Source organism: Sus scrofa, chromosome X, assembly GCF_054392235.1.
Source record: "Sus scrofa isolate SSC_HxYL_T2T_F1_AM1 chromosome X, Sscrofa_HxYL_maternal_Yorkshire_Landrace_v2.0, whole genome shotgun sequence".
Taxonomy (NCBI): Eukaryota; Metazoa; Chordata; class Mammalia; order Artiodactyla; family Suidae; genus Sus; species Sus scrofa.
Genome location: NC_139401.1, coordinates 39,692,143 through 39,707,298, shown reverse-complemented (window position 1 = coordinate 39,707,298; position 15,156 = coordinate 39,692,143). Strand labels below are relative to the sequence as shown.

Below are 15,156 nucleotides of genomic sequence, written 5' to 3'. Positions count from 1 at the left end.
CCAGCCGCAGGATACTTCTACTCAACAACCCAACCGCCTGATTTTAATCGCATGGCCACACCTATCTGCAAAGGAGGCTGGGAAATGTAGTTTTTCTTCTAGGGGGTCATGCGCTGAGCTTAAAATCAGGATGTGATCACTGTTGGAAGGCGCGGCAGTATCCCATAGATGTCTTGTGCATCTCAAGATTCCAATTCAGAAAATCACTCTCGCATAGTACCTCATACAGAGCAGCAAGGAATGAGAAATAGGATAGCACAGGATTTGTGGAGCTCATTTAAATATCCGAAGTGTCTTTCAACGACATCGTTATCTCACTTGATTTCTACAAGAAAACGGTCCCCTAACCAAACCAATACTTCAACTGTGATCAGCATGGAATAAAGGTTTTTTAGAAGTCATAAATGCATTGTATGCAAATGGCTTGCTAATTACAAATGAGACTTGGCTGGTCAGGCCGATAGGCTCTTTAGCTGATGACTACATCTGAACATAAAAATTTAAAACAAACAAAAGCTCTTATTCAGCCTACCTTGTATTAAGGGGCCGCCCCCTAAATTCACCAGTGCAAATAAGACTTGCAGTGTTGAATATCAAAGTGTCCATTGCTCCGAAGTTTTTTTGACTCTCCATTTCTCACTGGAATGAGGAACTTGGTACCTGGGGCCATTTGATAACAGGGCCCCCAAATTCTTTGCTACCCCTCCCATCAAGATTTGGGGTCTGAGTGGATGTGTAACTGCCTCAACTAAGAAAGTACGGCCCACGTGACCCTGCATGACTTCTGGGCTAGGCCAGAAAGGGCCATGCAGCTTCCACTGGGATCTCTTGGGACAGTTGCTGTGTACAATCACCCTGAGACCGCCGGGCCGAGAAGATGCTCTGGGCCACAGCTTGTCCTCACCACAGCACCAGACAAATGAATGAAGCCATTCAGAACCCTCCAGACCCAGCCCACCCACCACAGGGTGGTCTCAGTAGATGCCACGAGGAACAAAGCAATCACCCAGCTAGGTCCCGCCTGGAATTCCTGGCCCACGCATCCATGAGCACAATAAAATGGGTGGTGTTTTATGGCACCAAGTTTGGAGCGATAAACCCAGCAATCGTGACGGGGACAGTGCCGCATAGAAAGAGATCTGGGATGAAATCGGAAACCCTCTGAGCAGGCCTCAACCCGGCAGAAGCCACCAGCCAACATCACGCAAAAGCCCCAAGATTTTCTCTCCCGGCTCTTCCCAGCCCCACCTAGCTGGGTAAGGAGCGGTCAGCCTCAAATGGACCCAGGAAGACTTGAGTTTCGATCCTTGCTCTGCCCCGCGCTAGCTGGCATGACCCCTGGGCAAGCTGCTTAATCCCTCTGCACCTCCCGAGCCCCGTGCAGGGCCCGTACTAAACTCTTCCCAGCGTGGCTGCCAGCATCTGCTGAGCGAGCCCCGTAAAGCGCTGGCACACAGTAGGTGCTCTGTAGGGCATTTCCGTGGCTCCTGTCCCGGGTTTTCCAGACATTTCAAATACTCCTGAGGCTCCACTTTGGTCCAGGAAGTGAGCTCTTTGGCTTGCTCCAGGCTGGTCCCATTCAAGTGTCTCCTTGAAAGGCCACAGCGCTATTGAATGAGATCAGATCACTGGGGGGACGGCAGTCTCTCCCCACAGCCTCAGACCCCCCTAATCTCTGCGCTGGCAGGCTGCCCCGGCCGAGCCATGGTGAACGTCAGCGGTGGTAAGCCCAGGGCCATGTGTGGTTCAGCCCTGATCTAGTAAACACACGTCTTGCCAAACCTGAAACTCAAGTCATGGGTGAGTGCGGAGCTCTGGGTCGCGTTCTGGTTTTCTTCATCCAACAACTATAATCACATAGGTTGTTAAAGGAGCCGGGCTTTTTTTTTTTTTTTTTTTTGGAAGCAACTTCAGAATTGGCTGAACCAGCGGAATAATTTACTGTAATGGAGTTTCCTGCCTCTAATCCCCCCATCCCCTTCCCCGCCCCCCACCCCTAGAAAAATCCCAACACTGCAGAGGCCACAAAGGACTCTGTTGCTTAGCAACAGGAGTGAAGCTAATCAACACAGCTCTGAATATTAATATTTTTCCAAAACACGACTTATCCTGAAATTGTGCGGCAAATACAAGGCCTTCCTTTCAATATAAACAGTCATTTTCAAACGCATCTATAATTAATTTGGCGATGTGCTCATTTCCTTAGCTGGTGGATTAGCCTCACGAAGAACAGTAACACCGACCACACTGATGCGGTGCAGCCTTCGTCCGGCACATTCAGTCGGCATTTGGTAATTGCGTCGGTCTCGGAAGTGGCGATGAGGTAACTGGGGCTGGCTTTTGTGCTCGTTCTTAAGCTGGAGAAATGGACACGAAGAGGTTAAATGATTTGTGACAGAGCCCAAATGAATACGCAGGCTTTTAAAGCCAAACCCAAGGACCTTTCCCCTAAACCATATGGCATTCCTCTTCTTCTCTGAACTCCCTGTAACTTTTTTTTTTTTTGCTTTTTAGGGCCACACCCCTCGCACATGGAGGTTCCCAGGCTAGGGGTTGAATCAGAGCCACGGCTGCCGGCCTACACCACAGCCACAGCCACAGCCACAGCAACACGGGATCTGAGTTGCATTTGCGACCTATACCACCGCTCACGGCCACGCCGGATCCTGAACCCACGGAGCGAGGCCAGGGATGGAACCCGCAACCTCATGGTTCCTAGTCAGATTTGTTTCCGCTGCGCCACAACGGGAACTCCTCCCTGTAACTTAGGGTGGAGCCTTTGGTGAGTCAACCACTCTGAACATCGGTTTCCTCCTCTAGGAGAGAGGGATGATGAGGGGGCTGGATTGGATCAGCCCTCACGTCCTTGTAGCTGCATTATTTCTAGCCCAGTCCAGGGGGGTCCGGGATAAATCAACAGTTCCCTCCGGGGGTTTCGAGCGTCTTGTGCCGTATTCTTAGAAGCAGGAGTGGAAGGAAAGGCGGGGAAGGAAGGGAACAGCGAGACCTGACTGCCGAGGCTCACTTTAAAAGCCAAGAAGGCCTAAGGAGATCAGAGCTGGACGTGAGGGGGGCACACGCAGAAAAGACCCCGTGAGGGATGTGGGAAGCAAAGGCCTCCTTTGCCAGCTGTCAGCAAGGGGGCAGGGGTGTGACAGAGGTGACCAGCATATCACAGAGGCAGCCCCTCAGGGCCACACACCTGAGGAGCTGGCTAGGCTGCCTCACGCCCCTCGGGGCCAGGGAACCCCTGGTCTCGCTGTGACTAAGGGGAGACATCTGGGGAGCAGCCATCCCTTTGAATTTAGTCAGGTTTGGGTCCTGGAGCCTGCGGTGCCTTCGCCCCTCAGATTTTGCCAAAACTCGGAGTCCGTTTTGGATGAGGAATTCCCAACTCAAACTGCTTCCCGTTTTAGTTGAAGTTCGAGGGGTGACACTGAATCAGACACTGTCTTTAGGCATATTTTCCCCCCTCCCTTGGCTCTACTTCTTTCTGCGTGAACTTGCTTGTCAGACAGGCAGAGCCCTGGGGGAGGCCTGCCGTGGCTGTAAGGACGTCCTTCATCCCGGCGGCTTCAGATGTCTCAGTCCTGAAGGTACCAACAGAAGTCCCAGCGTGTGTTGGCAAGGAGGGTCTGAGCTTGGGTCACCTGCCCAGCCCGGAGCCAAGTGCTATGACCCAGGGCATGGAGTCACCTGATCGGCCCTCATAGGGTCCTAAGCCCTCGCACAGAGGGCTGCCAGACAAAATGTGGACAACCACTTATATCTGAATTTCAGATAAGCAATGAATTTTTTTTCTTTTTTGGCCTCCCCGAGGCACATGGAGTTTCCAGGCCAGGGATCAGATCCAAGCTTCGGTTGCGACCTGCGCCACAGCTGTGGCAGGCAATGGTGGATCCTTAACCCACTGTGCTGGGCCGGGGGTTGAACCTGTGTCTCAGTGCCACAGCAGGAACTACCGAATAATTTTTTAGCATATGTTCCAGAGTTTACATGGAGCAAACTTATACTAACAAAGTTGTGTTAGTTCTCTGAGATCCAAATGTAGCTAGTGGTCCTGCCATTTTATTTGCTGGATCTGGCAGGCCTCCTCCCCCAAGGTCTGGGGAGGGCCGTGGGGGCGAGGGCCGGGTCAACCCAGCCTGAACCTCCAGCACAGCCCTGACGTTGAAAAGAGCTGCAGTTGCTTAAGGCTTGCAGGTTCCAGAGGGGGCAGCAGAGGCCAGGCCTCCTGGCCAAGCTGAGTGGGCGGAGTCAGGGAGGCCCTGGGACCCTTGCCAGCTCCCGGAACCCTGCAACCTGTCAGGAGCGTGACTAAACACACCGGGGGCACCTGTCTTCCATTAGGTGCAGAGGGGCTGTCTTAGCTCAGGCTGCCACAGGCTGGGTGGCTTAAACCACAGAAATGTATTTCTCACAGTTCTGGAAGCTGAAAGTCCATGATCAAGGTGTCAGCAGGGTCAGTGTCTGGTGAAGGCCTGCAGACAGCTGCCTTCTTGCTGTGTCCACACATAACCTTTCCTCGGCGCATGCCCAGAGGGAGAGGGGGCAGGGAGGAAGGGGGAGGGGGCGGGGGAGGGAGGGGAGGGGGAGGGGATAGAAGGGACAGAGGGGAGGAGGAAGAGAAGGAGAGAGATTTCTTCTTCTTACAAGGCCACCAATCCTATCAGAATAGAACCCATTTTAATAACCTTATTTGTCCTTAATTACCTCCTTATAGGTCCTATCTCCAAATACTGTCATGTGGAGGGGTGAAGGCTTCAGCATATGAATCTTGGAAAGACACATGGAAGACTGGGGGGGGGGGCCTTTCGAGGAGGGAGACTCAACGGTGCTCCAAGCTGCCCCATAAGCTTGGGCAGCGCCCGTCCCATCCGTGAGCCCCACTGGGGCCAGGCAGACCCGGTCACCATCTCTGAACAAGCTTTGGGTGTTTCCTAACTTGGCCCTGCTGTTTTTGCCTGCCACGCCTCCCATCGTTCTCTCTGCGTGCAACTCCTACCTGTGCTTCAGGGCCAAGCTCAAATCACCCTTCCTCCAAGAAGTCTCCCCTGATTTCTCCCAAACCTAGTCAAAGAGTATTCACAGCTTGTTCAGCATTTATGTGCTGCTTTATGTTATAAGTTACCTTTTCATGTCTCCAGATCTTGCTCCCAATTAAACTGGGTTCTTTTGAGGCAGGGATTGTGTTTATATTTAAAACAAATCCCCATGAGGCTTTGCACAATGTAGACACCCCATCAATATTTGTTGATTGATTTATTGATAGGCTGATGGGAAGTTGGCCATGCGTGCAAATAAACCATTTTCAGGGACTTTGCTGCCCTAGATGCAAAAAAGGAAAGCAAACACATTTCTTTTTGATGGTGCAGAATAGTGCTTCTCAATAAATAGGTCCCCATCAGCTGTGCGTTGCCACGCACCAAATTCATCATTACCGGTAAAATACATAAATCGCAAATTATTGGCTTAAATAAATTAGAATACATCCAAGGTTATCCCTAAAATAACACCACTCTCACTCATTTGCTTTTCAATGTGCCTTCTTGAGGGGGAAAGAACACTGTCAAATTATAGTCATCAAGCCAGGCGGAGGGCATAACCCTGGGTTCTCTTTCTGGAGGGGGCTGAACAGGTCAACATCATCCGTCGTGTCTTCAGCTGGGAACAAGGACGATGTGCTTGAATTGAGGTTGGAAGGGACAGACACATCACAGATCTCCAGTTGTCCAGAGCTTCCTCGCCCCTGCCTTCTTGCCAGTAACGGTGGCTACATCTCCTTTGGCTTTTAGGGCCAGGGGTCTTCCCCATTAGTGAGAGGATGAGAAGAAAGCGACAAGGAAAACAAATCCATAAATAACTCCTAGGGCCACGCTAACACTCTTTCGATTCGCAAATTGTTCCAGCCGCAGCTGAGCTGCCGATGAAGACAGATGAATGGCATAGTGGGCGGGGGCGGGGGCGGGGGGGCGCTAGGAAGCCTGCTCTCTGGCAGTATGACAGATGCTTGCTGTAGGGACACTGTCCGCATCCCGCCTGTATCACCGAGGGCCTTCCACGGCAGACCACGCCAGCCAAAGCCACGAATGTGGGGATCTCCATTGCTTTTGCCCCGGGACTTTCTCTTGGGGCTGGAGTCCGGTTCTGCCCTGCAGAGTCTGCTGATTGTGATGATGACGGAGAATTGACACTCACCCCAGGACAGCTGGCCTGCAAACACCCAGCGCGCTCATCCCTCGGGCGTGAAAACTGCGAGAGATGTTACGTGTGTAGAGTCTACTCTCCACACCCCCAGTGGGATTAAGTCCGCGTTGCCCACAGAGGTAACCCGTTTGACGACACACCTTCCATTTCCTGCCTTCCCTCCTCGAGTCTCATATTCCCCCGACCCTTCCAGCATTTTCTTCACCTTCCAAATGAACTCTCTTGCTCTCGAATCCTTGACTCGGAATCTGCTTCCAGGGGGTCACCCAAACCGAGATGCCCGCCACGGTGCTTTCATTGAAGAGGGACTGCCCTTGGTCAATGTCCAATGGTATGTCCTTGAGAAGAGGACCCTAGGAGTGCCCGTCGTGGCGCAGTGGAAACGAATCTGACTAGTATCCATGAGGTCACAGGTTCGATCCCTGGCCTTGCTCAGTGGGTTAAGGATGCAGTGTTGCCTGCCATGAGCTGTGGTGTAGGTCGCGGAAGCAGCTCTGATCTGGCGTTGTTGTGGCTGCAGTGTAGGCCGGCGGCTGCAGCTCCAATTAGACCCCTAGCCTGGGAACCTCCATATGCTGTGGGTGGGGACCTAAAAAAGACTAAAAAAAAAAAAAAAAAGAAAGAAAGAAAAGAACAGGACCCTAACTCTGGACAATCATCAGAGCTGCCGGGGGCGGGGGCTTCCTAAACACAGGCCCCCACCCCCACCCGCAGAAACCCTGCCAAGCTTACTGAAGGTGGACCTAGGAATCGGCATTTTATGATAAAGTCCCTAGATCTTTGGCTCTTCATTCTAAAATCCAGTGACTGTGGCAGGTGAGTGGGACCAAGAGAAAATCCTGTATTTTGCTGTCCTGAAGGAAAAACAAGAGGTTTGGAATGACAGGATGCAGGCTTGAGTCTTAACTCCACCAGTCGCTGGCTGCCATATGGTGCTGGGCAAGGGGTTTTTTTGTTTGCTTTTTGTCTTTTTAGGGCCGCACTCGCGGCATTTGGAGGTTCCCAGGCTAGGGGTCAAATTGGAGTTACAGCTGCCAGCCTACACCACAGCCACAGTCACACAGGATCCGAGCCATGTCTGCGACCCACACCACAGCTCATGGCAACACTGGATCCTTAACCCCACTAGGGCCAGGGATCGAACCTGCATCCTCACGGTTCCTAGTCAGAGTTTTAACCCGCTGAGCTACAACAGGAACTCCTGGGCAGGGCATTCTATGGAGCCTCTTTTTGCTCACCTGAAAACTGGCGGCCCAAATCATGCCGACTCACAGGATCGCCTAGGTATACATGGGATGCTGTGGGTGCAAGTGCTTCGCAAACCTACCAGTGGTGTCAAGGGACTGGCTTTCCTCCCAGGGAGCTGGGTGCGAGGTTGCTGTAGGGTTCAAGACAACAACTGGGAAGGGCTGGGGTGGAACACGGCCTTCACGTGGTGTCAGAAAGGGGACAGGCCACGGCCCGCCCCGCCCCACCCCCACTCGCCTCCCGTGCTGTGCATTTTGGCCTTTCTTTACCTCATTTCACCCCGCCCCCTCCTCATCACCCTACCTCACCCCTGCTCTTTTAATTACTGAGCACGTCGTCGTTTCAAAAAAAAAAAAAAAAAAAAAAAAAAAAAACCATCAGTACTCTGGGCCTGTTAGCATGAGAAATGAGCAATTAAAACTACATAAGCAATTACACCAGCTCCAAATGTTCCCCGCTCAGCTCTGGCCTCGGGTGGTGCTGTGGTCGGTCAGCCAGAGGCCTGGGCTCTTCTGCTGGACCATCCCCTACCTCCCCCTCCAGGAAACCATGGGGCCCCCTGGAATTGCACTCGCCCTGGGTGAAGGGGCAGAGAAAGCCTGTCCACAGTGGCTCCGTCCCATCGGGCAGGCTGCACTGATGCTTTAGGGAGAAAAGCACTGTGCATTAATTCCAGCCCGCTGGCTGCACTGTCTAGCAGAAACCGTGTACAAGAAAGTGAGAGAGGAGAGCCGATCACAACCAGGTTTTATAAGAAAAGTCTCTTCACGAGAGGAACAACAAGGCGTGATAAACATTTTATGGCCAAGAGACACTGCCTTGCAAGGGCGCAGATCTGTTTATGAAGTTAAAGGAGGGACCAGCCCTATTTCCAAGGCTGCTCATCTCACATTTCTGGGACAGATGGGAATAGGCATAGCCATTTGTCAGGAGGGTTACAGGAAGTCCAGTGGCCCTTGTTCAATAAGGGATACCGATCAGGGGAAGCCATGGGGTGGGGCAGAGGAGATGCTGCAACAGAAGAAAGGAGCCTTTTCAATTGGAAAGTTTTCAAATGCATTCACCTCACAGCTGAGTCATCCCTTGACAAGGCCATGTTGGAAGGAAAAGGTTTAAAAATAAAATGCATGCGTCTGTTTCTATTCTGCAGGTAAGTTCATTTGTGCCGTATGTTAGATTCCAGATATAAGTGATATCATATGGTATTTGTCTTTCTCTTTCTGACTTACTTCACTTAGTATGACAATCTCTAGTTCCATCCATGTTGCTGCAAATGGCATTAGTTTGTCTTTATTATGACTGAGCAGTATTCCATTGCATATATGTACCACATCTTCTCATGGACAGAAAACAGACCTGTGGTTGCCAAGGGGGAGAGAGTGGGATGGACTGGGAGTTTGGGGTTAGTAGATGCAAACTGTGACATCTAGAATGGATAAGCAATGAGGTCCTGCTGATAGCACAGGGAACTAGATCCAATTACTTGTGATGGAATAAGATGGAAGATATTATGAGAAAAAGAATGTATGCATAACTGGGTCACTTTGGTGTACAGCAGAAATTGACAGAACATTATAATTATAATAAAAATTTGAAATAAAGTAAAATAAAAATGCAACCTAGGCCAACCACCCTTTGCCATGGACTGATGCCACGGAGCTTTTCCCTCCCCCTTTGTGAAGACCTGGCCCCCTCAGCAAGCTTGACTTTGACCTTAAAGATAAACACCCAACCAAGTGGCCATCATTCATAAGTCCTCAAATAACAAGTGCTGGAGGGGGTGTGGAGAAAATGGAACCCTCCTGCACTGTTGGTGGGAATGTAAACTGGTACAGGCACTATGGAGAACAGTATGGAAGCAGCTTAGAAATCTATACATAGAACGACCATACGACCCATCAGTCCCACTCTTGGGCATATATCCAGACAAAACTTTCCTTAAAAAAGATACATGCACCTGCATGTTCATTGCAGCACTATTCACAATAGCCAAGACATGGAAACAACTCAAATGTCCATTGACAGACAATTGGATTGGGAAAATGTGGTATATATACACAATGGACTATGACTCAGCCATAAAAAAGAACAACATAATGCTATTTGCAGTAACATGGATGGAACTAGAGACTCTCATACTGAGTGAAATAAGTCAGAAAGAGAAAGACAAATACCATATGATATCACTTATAACTGGAATCTAATATATAGCACAAATGAACGTTTCCACAGAAAAGAAAATCATAGACTTGGAGAATAGACTTGTGGCTGCCCAAGGGGAGAGGGAGGGAGTGGGAGGGATGGGGAGCTTGGGGTTAATGGATGCAAACTATTGCTCTTGGAATGGATTTACAATGAGATCCTGCTGTGTAGCATTGACAACTACGTCTAGGTACTTAACACCGCAACACAACAATGGGAGGAAAAAGTATGTATACGTATGTGTAACTTGGTCCCCATGCTGTACAGCGGAAGAAAGAAATACATACATACATACATACATACCACCCAACCAGGAAACTGAGGCCCTGTCCACACTTGCAGCATCTGAGCACCTCTGGTGAAGATAGGCAGAGTGGCTCTGCTGGTTCCCTTATGGCGCAGAGGGTTAAGGATCCAGCGTTGCCACAGCTGTGGCGCAGGCTACAACTGCAGTGCCAGTTTGATCCCTGGCCCAGGAACTTCCACAGGCCATGGGCTCTGAAGCCAGCCAGCCTGGGTTCAAATGCCAGCTCCACCGGAGGAAAATTATTTACTCCCATTGTACACTGGTTTCCTCACCAGTGAATGGGGATAATGCTGGAAATTAGCACTCCCATTTCCCATCCCCCCCAATTATTTCTGGACTTTCCCGTGGTGCTGCCTTACTTGTGCCCTGGAACCAGTCTCTTGGGTCCCTCTTCCCTGCCCTTTCTGTCTAGTCACCATTCAGTTCTCCCTCTTTGCTGATGATCTTGAGAGATTTGTGTTCAGCTGGGACATGGCCATATTCTGCCGATGACCGCTGCTGTCTCCCTTACCTTCCAGCTAAGAACACTGACCCAAGTCAATAAATACTCTGTGAATGAATGAATGATCACAATTCTCCTTAATCCCCCATGGCACAACTGAGACCAGGCTACACGTTTTAAGAAAGCTTGGCTAGTTCATGATAGAACCTCTTAGCAAACTAGAAATAGAAGAAAACTTTCTCCATCTGGTAAAGGGCATCTATAAAAAACCTACAGCTAACGTCATACTTCATCATGAAATATTGACTGATTTTCCCCTAAGACTGGGAATAAGGCAAAGATGGCCAAACTCACCAATTATATTCAACATTGTACTAGAGGTCCTAGCCAGTGCAATAAAGCAAGAAAAAGCATACAAATTGGAAGGAAAGAGGTAAGATTGTCTTTGTCCTCAGCCAATATGATTATGTCTGTAGCAACTTCAAAGACATCTACAAACTATTAGAACTCATACATGAACTCAGCAAGATCATAGGGATATAAGGCGAATATGCAAAAATCGATCGCATTTCTATATATTAGCAACAAAAAAATGGAAATGGAAGAAATACATTTTACAGTAGCAATAAAAAAAACCTATCAAGTGGATGGGACTAGAGACTCTCATACTAAGTCAGAAAGAGAAAGACAAATACTGTATGATATCATTTATATCTGGAATCTAATATACGGCACAAATGAACCTGTCTACAGAAAAGAAACAAACCCATGGACATGGAGAACAGACTTTTGGTTGCCAAGGGAGAAGGAGAGGGAGTGGGATGGACTGGGAGTTTGGGGTTAGTAGATGCAAACTATTGCATTTGGAGCAGATAAGCATTGAGATCCTGCTGTATAGGACAGGGAATGATATCCAGTCATTTGTGATGGAACATGATAGAGGATAATGTGAGAAAAAGAATATATACATACATCTGGGTTACTTTGCTGTACAGCAGAAATAGAACATTGTAAATCAACTATAATTTTAAAAAAAAATTTTAAAAGCCCTATCAAGGAGTTCCTGTCGTGGCTCAGCGGAAATGAATCTAATATCCATGAGGACACAGGTTTGATCCCTGGCCTCCCTCAGTGGGTTAAGGATCTGGCATTGTCCTGAGCTGTGGTGTAGGTGGCAGACGAGGCTTGGATCTGGCGTGGCTGTGGCTGTGGTGCAGGCTGGCAGCTACAGCTCTGATTCAACCCCTAGCCTGGGAACCTCCATGTGCCTCAGGTGCGGCCCTAAAAAGACAAAAAAAAAAAAAAAAAAAAACCTATCAAGGAGTTCCCAATGTGGTGGAGTGATTTAAGGATCTGGCATTGTCTCCGTAGCGGCTTGGGTTACTGCAGAAGCATGGGTTCGATCTCCAGCCCAATGAATTAAAGGATCCAGCATTGCCGTGGCTATGGCTTAGATTCCATCCCTGGCCCAGGAACTTCCATATGCCATGGTTGCAACCAAAAAAAAAAAAACTATCAAATACGTAAAAATAAATTATCTCCCATCATGTTTTTACACCTTCTGTTCAAGCCCCTTTTTGTGCACTACTCCTAACTTCCCGTCAATCTCTGCCTCTGTTCATTCTGCCCCCTTCCCTCCAATGTCCTCTGTACATCTGCCTACCAGGATAAACAGACCCCACCCTCTGCATTTAAAGCTCTATCTTTTCTGTGGAACCAGATGCCTTCCTGCCCTTTCCACTCTGGCATCCTAGGCACCTCTCTGGGCACTTTCTCGGTTAGAACCCTGTAGCATTAACCAGAGTGGACAGCAGGTGAGCGTGGACACAAGAAGTCTTTGCTCCAAATCCCCAAGCTGCCACTTAATATCTGTGGACTGGGGCAAATTACAGCCTCTCAATTCTCTCTCTCCTTAAAAAGGGGAAGAGTAATGCCCTTCTCCGCAAGACTGTATGGAGGCTTGATGGATATAGTGGAGGTGGGGCAGGGGGTAGCAGGGATTGCCTAGTGGGCTGAGACTGATCCTCCAAGAACCGGAGTCCTGGTTTGTTCATTATCATTATTCGGCTTTTCTTCGCAGCAGGACTCGAAGCTCTTCAAAGGCAAGACTAGAAATGAATTCCGGGTCTTGTGCTCACAGGGCCCGTAGTAAGCATTTGTTAATTAGCCAGGACTTCACCCAAAGAGGGCACATTAGTCCACCAAAAGGGGAGATCCACCCTTGATAGGCGAAGCATCAAGACGGCCCTCAACTTTCACTCCAGTGGGTACTGCTTCTTAGGGATACCACTGGTTCCCACTACCCACAGTGGTTCAGAACTCCCCCTCGCTACCCACAGTGGTCCAGTGATGCTCTCATCCTCAGCGTCTTTGGTTACTTTCTCCACTTTAAAAGTAATCTTTATCAATTCTTAGACTATTTTTTTTTCAACCTTTTTAGGGCCGCACCTTCGGCACATGGACGTTCCCAGGAGAAGGGTCAAATCGGAGCTGCAGCTGCCGGCCTACACCACAGCCGCAGCCACGCCAGATCCGAGACGCATCTGAGACCTACACCAGAGCTCACAGCAACGCCGGATCCTTAACCCACTGAGCAAGGCCAGGAATCAAACACACATCCTCATGGATACTATTCGGGTTCTTAACCTGCTGAACCACAACGGGAACTCCAAGGAACCTAGACTCTTGAGGGTAAAGAATACATCTTATACGTCATATTCCCCACAATACCAGTTCAGTACCTTGCCTCAGTGGGCATCCCTATAAAATGGACGTAGGAATTCTGCTGGCAATGTAAGATGATACACAAACAGTTATTAGTTACGAAGTCAAGGGCTCTCGAGGGGTAGGTGCTGGATATATTTGTCTTTTGTCTTTTTTTTGTCTTTTTTTGTCTGTTGTTGTTGTTGTTGCTGTTGTTGCTATTTCTTGGGCCGCTCCCGCGGCATATGGAGGTTCCCAGGCTAGGGGTTGAATCAGAGCTGTAGCCACCGGCCTACGCCAGAGCCACAGCAACGCGGGATCCGAGCCGCGTCTGCGACCTACACCACAGCTCACGGCAACGCCGGATCGTCAACCCACTGAGCAAGGGCAGGGACCGAACCCGCGACCTCATGGTTCCTAGTCGGATTCGCTAACCACTGCGCCACGACGGGAACTCCTGGATATATTTGAATTATAGTGGGCTTCTGTTTTCTTCTCTGTACAATGGATAGAAGAGTACCTACCTGCAGGGTCTTGATTTAAACTTAAATATGACCATTCAGGTAAAAAGCTTAGCCCAGCGAGCACTTTACAAACTATTCAAGAAATACTGGCTACAGAAGTAGATTCACTGTGAACCTATAGGGTTTGAGCTTCAGGGTCCCTCAAGTTCACTTACACTGGCCCCTCCTGAGCTTGGCTCAGGCGGAATAGGGCGCTTGTGTGTTTTGTTCAGACCACGACCACCATCTGTTTCCAGTTTGACTTCCATTCCAGCACACCTCCCATCGGGTCCAGCAGTGTAAGAGGAGCCGTGGGCATATGGCATCTGGCGAAGGGCAAGCGGAAGTGAGGGGACAATTAGGTTTTGTTTAGGGATGTACATATATATGATGTGCGTGGAAAGTGGGTGTGAGCCATCACACATGGCAGAGGAGCAGTGGCCTCTGGGAACACTCCTACTGCCCCCTGGGCTGACTTGCCCCATATGGTGACTTGGAGGTACACGCCAGGGCTTGTTTCACAATATAAATGTGTGTGTCCTGGGTATCTATTGCGACATAGCAGGTCACCCGCAGAGTTTCCGTTGTTGGCTGAAAAATGACAGCGATCATTTGTTTTGCTCACAATCCTGCAGTAGGTGGGGCTCAGCTGGGGCAGCCTGTCACTGCTTCACGTGGTGTCGGCTGCGGTGGCTTGAGGGCTGGAGGCTGGAATCATCTGGAGGCTTCTCACTCCCATATCTGAAAGTTGAAGCTGGCTGGCTGTGGCCTGGGCTTCCTCACGGTATGGCGGCTGGGTTCCACAGGCCGGTGTCCCCAGAGGGCCGGGCAGAAGCTGCATCACGTTCTAGCACCTAACCCTGGAAGTCACATCGTGTTGCTTCTGCTGCAATCTCAGATCCACTCAAGTTCAAGGGGAAGGAGGACGGACCCCACGCCTCAAGGAGAGGAATGTCAATGTCTCATTACAAGAAGAGCCTGTCAGATGGGAGATCTTGTTGTGACCATTTTGTAAAATACAATCTGTCACAGCATCCTATGGCTCCCAGCCTCCAAAAGGATGTAGGTAGTGGAGAGAAACAAAGCTTGAAATGTATGGTGCCAGAAGCTAGACTGTGGAAAACCATCCAATCATCAGACGTGGAAAATTGTAAGTGACGAATCCCATTCTCATTGATGCCTAGGCAAAATGGAAATTTGCTTCTGTCAGGGATATACTCAATAATGCAGTGCGTGCAATTAATAACGCGCCATATAGTTTTATTTCTTTTCTGATGGGAACTGCACAAAATAGGATTTATCAGAATTCATGTGTTTGTAGGGCACGAAACTGGAGCAGCCCTACAAACACAAGTGCATCTGTTGGGAGAGCGGTACGTTTTATGCATCCTAGTGTTTCAGATTGCATCTCAGCGTAGCCGACATATCTCATCCTGGTGAAATCTGGTGGATCTGGCGAAAAAAAAAAAAAAGGCACCCAAAATTGCTGCTGATGCAGCAAAACGGCCTGAAGAAATGAGTGCCCCTGTGACAAAAGTCATGTG

General features: G+C 49.4%; 1 protein-coding gene across 8 annotated transcripts in view; it reads right to left on the bottom strand.

Annotated features, from left to right (window-relative positions):
- The window catches only part of LOC110257671 (uncharacterized), a 98,625-nt gene that overhangs the window by 44,900 nt on the left and 38,569 nt on the right, over positions 1–15,156 (bottom strand). The window contains exons 2-3 of one of the 8 annotated variants that reach the window (XR_014835315.1): positions 13,634–14,792; positions 1,881–2,357 (exon numbers count right to left, since the gene is read on the bottom strand). The exons of 2 other annotated variants lie outside the window; for them this stretch is intronic. The gene's annotated coding sequence lies outside the window, so the exon portion shown is untranslated. Of the gene's footprint in view, positions 1–1,880; positions 2,358–8,186; positions 8,467–13,272; positions 14,793–15,156 lie in introns of those variants that run through there. 5 more of the 8 variants (XR_014835316.1, XR_014835319.1, XR_014835318.1 and 2 more) reach the window with 5 other exon arrangements.